We start from the raw sequence: 8156 nt of genomic DNA on the forward strand, positions 1-8156 counted from the left end.
TTCCACAAGTGGTGTTCTTTGTGATAGACATATCAGTGAACGTAGTCTCAAATCTAAAATTTACCGCAATATCGTCCGTCCTGTCGCTCTCTATGGATCTAAGTGTTGGCCGACTATAAAAGACAATGAACGGCATCATGTAGTAATGGAGACAAAGATGCGGCGTTGGACTAGTGGCGTGACATGTTTTGATCACATCCGAAATGAGGATATCAGCGATCGATTTGAGATGGCACCATGAAAAAACTGCGAGAGAGGTGTCTTTGATGGTATGGTAACGTAATTCGCGTTAAGGAGAGTTCACTCGACAAGATTGGTCTGAATATCGAAGTCATTGGTAAGCGGCCAAAAGGCCGGCCGAAGCAATGGTGGCTTGATACGCTGGATGGGGATTTAAAAACCTTGCGATTGCATCCAAATCAGGCATTTGATAGAATCAAATGGTGAAACTAATCACGACGGGCCTACCCCGGTTGTAACCAGGCACCTTGTGTAGTTCTACCGTATTGCATCTAGGAATAAAGCCCAATCGGTTCATACGTTCGTGGACGATTTTCAAGGTGATAAAAGACTCATCGAGTTGAACATATTGTGGCTATTGCCATAGATTTTGATGCGCCTGCCCTCAACCGCTCGTTAATCACCCAGGTTGCCGTCCTCAGGATGGCATACACTTCAGTCTGAAAAATGTTTGTTGTGTGATAGGTAGACATCTGCTCCAGAACGCTGTTCACACCCGAGTCGACCTCTGTATAACAAAGCCTTGTTCAAATCGGCTTGCTGCTCATCTGTCCGGCACAAATTTGACGATTGACACCAAATTTGTTGGAAAGGCGTAAACTGTGAACGCTTACGTATACAGTGAATTACATCCTATTACATCGAATTTAAGGGGGGGGGGGTGTCAAACGAGGCGTCTCGATTAGTACTTTCCGAAGCCGGTATTAGTGTTGACATTCCTTTGAAAGGTGGGGAGTGCGGGAGGTCGAAAGTGATCATCTTTTTTAAAGGACTCATTCTCAGAAACTACACATCCGAAAAATCTGAAAAAAAATCAAGAGGCTGCTACTATGTGGTGTCTAGACTCCGAAACACCCGTACGGAGGGTGATATCTGTTTGAGTAAAGTTAATAATAGTAGTTACAATAATTTTTAGTAATTGGCTGTGGAGTCCCCGTTAAGTTCATCCTAGCACCACGAAGCAATGTAGCAATATAGGCTATAATATATAGGATTATCCTACCAAGTTTGGTTAGTTATAATAGGTCAAAGTTGTCGCTTCTTTGAAAATTCGAGACTATGAATGTCAATATCACCCGAAAATGTATACTCTCACATAGTATATCCATATTTTACGTGCTATGTACTATTGGGGAAAATGCACACTCAAATGTCTTTACATAAGAAGTAAACGAAACCTTTCATACCTCAAGCGTCCAGTTCCCGGTTTTCGGCTTGTTATTTCAGAAAAACCAGATGAGAAAATTACCCATGGAAGAAGTTGCTGCACAAGCGTTCCTATTTTTCGCTGGCGGATTTGAGACTTCATCTACAACAATGACTTATTCTTTATATGAGTTGGCGTTGAATCCTGATATTCAAGAAAAAGCTCGACAAGAAATCAACGATGTTTTGGCGAAGCACGAAGGCAAACTGACCTACGAAGCAGTCCTGGAGATGACATATATTGACCAAATATTAAATGATACGTTCAGTTCATTGAACTAATTTTACTGGTATGTTTTTTTCCTTTTTGCATCCACAGAGGCTCTTCGCAAGTATCCGCCAGCTGTATTTCTGATCAGAAAAACAGCCCAAGATTACCAGGTACCCACCACAAAAGTAATTATTCAAAAAGGGCAGGAAATAATGATTCCAGTTTATTGTATTCATCATGATCCAGAAATATATATGAATCCAGAACCTTTCGATCCAGCTCGCTTTTCACCAAAGCAGATAAGAAATCGGCATCCAATGACTTTCTTAGGTTTCGGTGATGGACCTAGAAATTGCATCGGAATGCGTTTCGCACGGATGCAGACACGGATTGGGTTAATTACTATGTTACGCAATTATCGATTTAAACCATCGTCCAAGACTGTAATCCCATTCATTTTTGACTCAGACATGACGATACTCACTTCGAAAGGTGGAATGCATCTTGGAGTCGAGAAAAACTGGAAACTGTTATAACAGTTGGCCTGAAAATTTCGTAGGTTAATATAAAAAGAAAATTTGTTTCGGGAAATGGTGATTTTTATGCAATATAGTTACCTTCGAGGGCGATACAACAATTATAGCGGTCATATAATTATTTAATACCATTTTTATAGTACGATTTGTCTTTAGTCTCAAAGTAGGTGTCAGTTTCGGCGAGCATTCTCTTTAGGTCTGAGAACAGGAAAAAGTGACTGGGGGCAGATCTGGAAGCAATTCGAAGCTCAATTCATGCAATTTTGAAATCGTTTCATTTATTTGTGACACAGTGCATTGTTCATTGATGAAACAGGACTTTCTTTTTCTTCAAATGGGGCGGGCCATTTTTTCGCGACTTCATCCTTTAAATACTCCAGTAACGCTATATAATAGTGGCTGATTATGCTTTTTCCCTTTTCAAGATAGTCGATGGATATTATACTATGCGCATCCCCCCGCCTTGCTGGCTGACTGTGGCGTCTTTGCGTTGGACGCTGATTTTGCTGTGAAATAATGGAGCAATGTTTTGCCACTGTCACATATCGACGCATAAGTTCTGGTTCCTTATGCAGATATTTGCTTCAAACACTGCTCAGAATCGTCAACTCACTGTTTTTGGTCGATTGTGAGCTCGCGCGGCATCCACTTTGAAACATTTATGCATGATATTTCCAAAACGTTTCTGCGATATATTTAGAGCCTCAGATATCTCAATCAACTTCACTTTCATCACCAGTGGCGCAACAACTCGTATTCAGTCTATGCCCGCCTTAATAAGGAACTCCAGACATCCCGGTTTTGCGCCGAGGGCCACCAATTCGATATCCCTAAAAGTTGCCCCGCGTACCGGCTTACGCCATCGTTCCATCTCTGGTAGGGTATGTCTCGTCTTATTTTTCTACCATAGATTGATTTGCAGCCTAAGATCTCGCATTTACCTCAGCATCACGGATTACTTTTTCCAGGGCCAGGTTAAAGAGAACGCATGATAGGGCATCCCCTTGTTTTAAACCGTTGTTATGTTGAATGGTCTCGAGAGTGATCTCGTTGATTTTATCTGGCTTAGTCGGTCTTATCAATTTCGTCGGGATACTGAATTCTTTCATGGCTGTGTACAGTTTTACTCTGGCTATGCAATCATAGGTGGACTTAAGGTCAATGAAAAGGTGGTGCAATTGATGTCCATATTCCCCCAGTTTTTCCGGCGCTTGCTGCAGAGGGGAAAATCTGATCTGTTGCTGATTTGCCTGGAGTGAAGCTTGTTGACTTGTTGGTAAAACTTTCCCGTCTGATGCGGTTGCTTCCTGTGCTTCTCAAGTTCACAGACCTGTCGGTCCCCCCTTTTCCGTCTATGAAATCGCTTTACCGCTTGCCGCAGTTCATGATAAGCCTCCGCGCGTGACCTCGTCCTTTGAGAATATAACATTACATGGTATGCAGCATTTTTCCATTCCATTGCTAGCTTACATTCATCGTCGAACCAGCCGCTCCGAGTCCATTTGCGGCTGTGGCCAAATAAGTTTGTGCAGCAATTATAGAGGTATCACGTTGCTGAGTACCATCTGTAAGATATTCTCCACTACCTTGCTAGGCCAGATAGCTCCAAACGCTCATTATTGGCCCATACCAAAGAGGCTTCACTGCAGGTAAATCAGTAACAAGTTAGATTTTCTCTGTGTGGTAAGCGATGAAAGTCCTGGGGGGTTTAACGTGAGTACCTACCCGTCCTCTTTGGACATGGATTGATTTTGGGACCACAATCAGAGCCCCGCCATGCAAGCACAGCGGCCCTGGTTTATACTGAGTGCCGGCTCAGCATTCATATCAGTACATTCGAAACCTATTTAACACCTCGGCCGCAACTAAGGGGTACGGCGCCCGAGTTGTACAGCGCAACTCCACGCTCGAGCTCTGAGGAGCTCTTCCTGCGATGTAGGCATAACCACAACCACCATGAAACTCGCATTAGGGGTCCAACCGCAAATAACCGGGCCGAGAACACATCCTCCAGGAATTCCCCTGGATCATACGCTCTCAGAGGGCCATGATACCGGATAACCTCCGGTGAGGCTTCGTGGCAGAGCCACTTCAGATGAGTCCCTTGCAGACTCGGGTCTGATCGCCCTCCTCGAGGACGTAGGGACGGAACTCCCCAACGGTTTAACTAGAATCAGCCCGAGGCGGAGAACTGTGTGGTAAGCGATTGAAAAACTGTCGGAATATGGACACCAGTTGGACCATATTCTCATCTCCCTAAAAGCCGCCAGGTTAATTGATAAGACCCACTAGGCTGACCTAGACTAATGTGCAACGCCAGGTAAAAGTAGCAGGATCACTCTCGAAAGCATTCAACATCAACAACGGTCTAAGAGAAGGGGATATCCTGTCATGCGTCCTTTTCAACCTGGCCCTGGAGAAAGTTATTTGCGATACAGACGTAAATGCGAGAGGCACCATCCTCTTCAAGTCCACCCAACTACTGGCCTACGTTGACGGTATTGACATCGTGGGAAGAACAACTGTCTACCTTCATCCAGATCGAGCAGGCGGCGCGAGATCTCGGGCTATACATTAATGAAGGCAAAACGAAGTACATGGTTGCAATATCAGCGCCAAAAACCAAACAACGAACAACATGGAATCGAACTGGTCAAACGAGGAGGAGAATACAACTTTGAGACCGTTGAAATTTCCTCCTATTTACGGTCGAACATCATAACGGATAATAGATAGGACAATGAAATCCCCGCAAGGTTGTTGGCTGCCAACAGAACCTATTTCAGCTGACAAAAACTGTTCCGCTCAAAATGTCTTACCATAGGGTCAAAGCTCATGTGTTGCTCGGAGACCTGGGTTCTTAGCAAAAAAAATTGCGAATTCTTATCGGCGTTCGAGTGAAGAATCCCCCGAAGAAATTTTGGCCCCCTACATAAGGATGGACGATTCCGTAGTCTATATAATGACAAAATCTTTGAGCGATACCACGACCGTCTGATTGTGGATAAAATCTTACTCAACATGCTGTGGTAGGCGGTTCACCTAATCCGTATGGATCAGGACGATCCAGCCCGGAAAGTGTATAAAGGCAATATCTATGGTAGAAAAAGATGACGTGGCAGACCCTTCCTGAGATGACACGACAACGTAGGTCAATTGCCTGGTCAGATTACTCCAAAAATCAGAAATTTTCCTGGCACCTAGACCCCACAACCTATATACCATTTTGAAGCTCAGACCCTCTACCAATAGTAGTGATCACGAATTAAGCTCCTTTTTGCGAAATTCTCAATATTAACGGAGATATAAGCGTTTAAAGTTTTTCCCCAGATTCCTCCAAAAATCAGAAATTTTCCTGGCACCTAGACCCCACAACCTATATACCATTTTGAAGCTCAGACCCTCTACCAATAGCAGTGATCACGAATTAAGCTCCTTTTTGCGAAATTCTCAATATTAACGGAGATATAAGCGTTTAAAGTTTTTCCCCAGATTCCTCCAAAAATCAGAAATTTTCCTGGCACCTAGACCCCACAACCTATATACCATTTTGAAGCTCAGACCATCTACCAATAGTAGTGATCACGAATTAAGCTCATTTTTGCGAAATTCTCAATATTAACGGAGATATAAGCGTTTAAAAGTTTTTCCCCAGATTCCTCCAAAAATCAGAAATTTTCCTGGCACCTAGACCCCACAACCTATATACCATTTTGAAGCTCGGACCCTCTACCAATAGTAGTGATCACGAATTAAGCTCCTTTTTGCGAAATTCTCAATATTAACGGAGATATAAGCGTTTAAAGTTTTTCCCCAGATTCCTCCAAAAATCAGAAATTTTCCTGGCACCTAGACCCCACAACCTATATACCATTTTGAAGCTCAGACCCTCTACCAGTAGTAGTGATCACGAATTAAGCTCCTTTTTGCGGAATTCTCAATATTAACGGGGATATAAGCGTTTAAAGTTTTTCCCCAGATTCCTCCAAAAATCAGAAATTTTCCTGGCACCTAGACCCCACAACCTATATACCATTTTGAAGCTCAGACCTCTACCAGTAGTAGTGATCACGAATTAAGCTCCTTTTTGCGAAATTCTCAATATTAACGGAGATATAAGCGTTTAAAGTTTTTCCCCAGATTCCTCCAAAAATCAGAAATTTTCCTGGCACCTAGACCCCACAACCTATATACCATTTTGAAGCTCAGACCCTCTACCAGTAGTAGTGATCACGAATTAAGCTCATTTTTGCGAAATTCTCAATATTAACGGAGATATAAGCGTTTAAAGTTTTTCCCCAGATTCCTCCAAAAATCAGAAATTTTCCTGGCACCTAGACCCCACAACCTATATACCATTTTGAAGCTCAGACCCTCTACCAGTGGTAGTGATCACGAATTAAGCTCCTTTTTGCGAAATTCTCAATATTAACGGAGATATAAGCGTTTAAAGTTTTTCCCCAGATTCCTCCAAAAATCAGAAATTTTCCTGGCACCTAGACCCCACAACCTATATACCATTTTGAAGCTCAGACCTTCTACCAGTACTAGTGATCACGAATTAAGCTCCTTTTTGCGAAATTCTCAATATTAACGGAGATATAAGCGTTTAAAGTTTTTCCCCAGATTCCTCCAAAAATCAGAAATTTTCCTGGCACCTAGACCCCACAACCTATATACCATTTTGAAGCTCGGACCCTCTACCAATAGTAGTGATCACGAATTAAGCTCGTTTTTGCGAAATTCTCAATATTAACGGAGATATAAGCGTTTAAAGTTTTTCCCCAGATTCCTCCAAAAATCAGAAATTTTCCTGGCACCTAGACCCCACAACCTATATACCATTTTGAAGCTCAGACCCTCTAGCAGTAGTAGTGATCACGAATTAAGCTCGTTTTTGCGAAATTCTCAATATTAACGGAGATATAAGCGTTTAAAGTTTTCCCCCAGATTCCTCCAAAAATCAGAAATTTTCCTGGCACCTAAACGCCACAACCTATATACCATTTCGAAGCTCAGACCCTCTACCAGTAGTAGTGATCACGAAATAAGCTCGTTTTTGCAAAATTCTCAACATTAACGGAGATATAAGCGTTTAAAGTTTTTCCCCAGATTCCTCCAAAAATCAGAAATTTTCCTGGCATCTAGACCCCACAACCTATATACCATTTTGAAGCTCAGACCCTCTACCAGTGGTAGTGATCACGAATTAAGCTCCTTTTTGCGAAATTCTCAATATTAACGGAGATATAAGCGTTTAAAGTTTTTCCCCAGATTCCTCCAAAAATCAGAAATTTTCCTGGCACCTAGACCCCACAACCTATATACCATTTTGAAGCTCAGACCCTTTACCAGTAGTAGTGGTCACGAATTAAGCTCGTTTTTGCGAAATTCCCAATATTAACGGAGATATAAGCGTTTAAAGTTTTTCCCCAGATTCCTCCAAAAATCAGAAATTTTCCTGGCACCTAGACCCCACAACCTATATACCATTTTGAAGCTCAGACCCTTCTACCAGTAGTAGTGATCACGAATTAAGCTCCTTTTTGCGAAATTCTCAATATTAACGGAGATATAAGCGTTTAAAGTTTTTCCCCAGATTCCTCCAAAAATCAGAAATTTTCCTGGCACCTAGACCCCACAACCTATATACCATTTTGAAGCTCAGACCATCTACCAATAGTAGTGATCACGAATTAAGCTCCTTTTTGCGAAATTCTCAATATTAACGGAGATATAAGCGTTTAAAAGTTTTTCCCCAGATTCCTCCTAAAAATCAGAAATTTTCCTGGCACCTAGACCCCACAACCTATATACCATTTTGAAGCTCAGACCCTCTACCAATAGTAGTGATCACGAATTAAGCTCCTTTTTGCGAAATTCTCAATATTAACGGAGATATAAGCGTTTAAAGTTTTTCCCCAGATTCCTCCAAAAATCAGAAATTTTCCTGGCACCTAGAC

Source organism: Hermetia illucens, chromosome 1 (genome assembly GCF_905115235.1).
Source record: "Hermetia illucens chromosome 1, iHerIll2.2.curated.20191125, whole genome shotgun sequence".
In the NCBI taxonomy this organism is placed as follows: domain Eukaryota; kingdom Metazoa; phylum Arthropoda; class Insecta; order Diptera; family Stratiomyidae; genus Hermetia; species Hermetia illucens.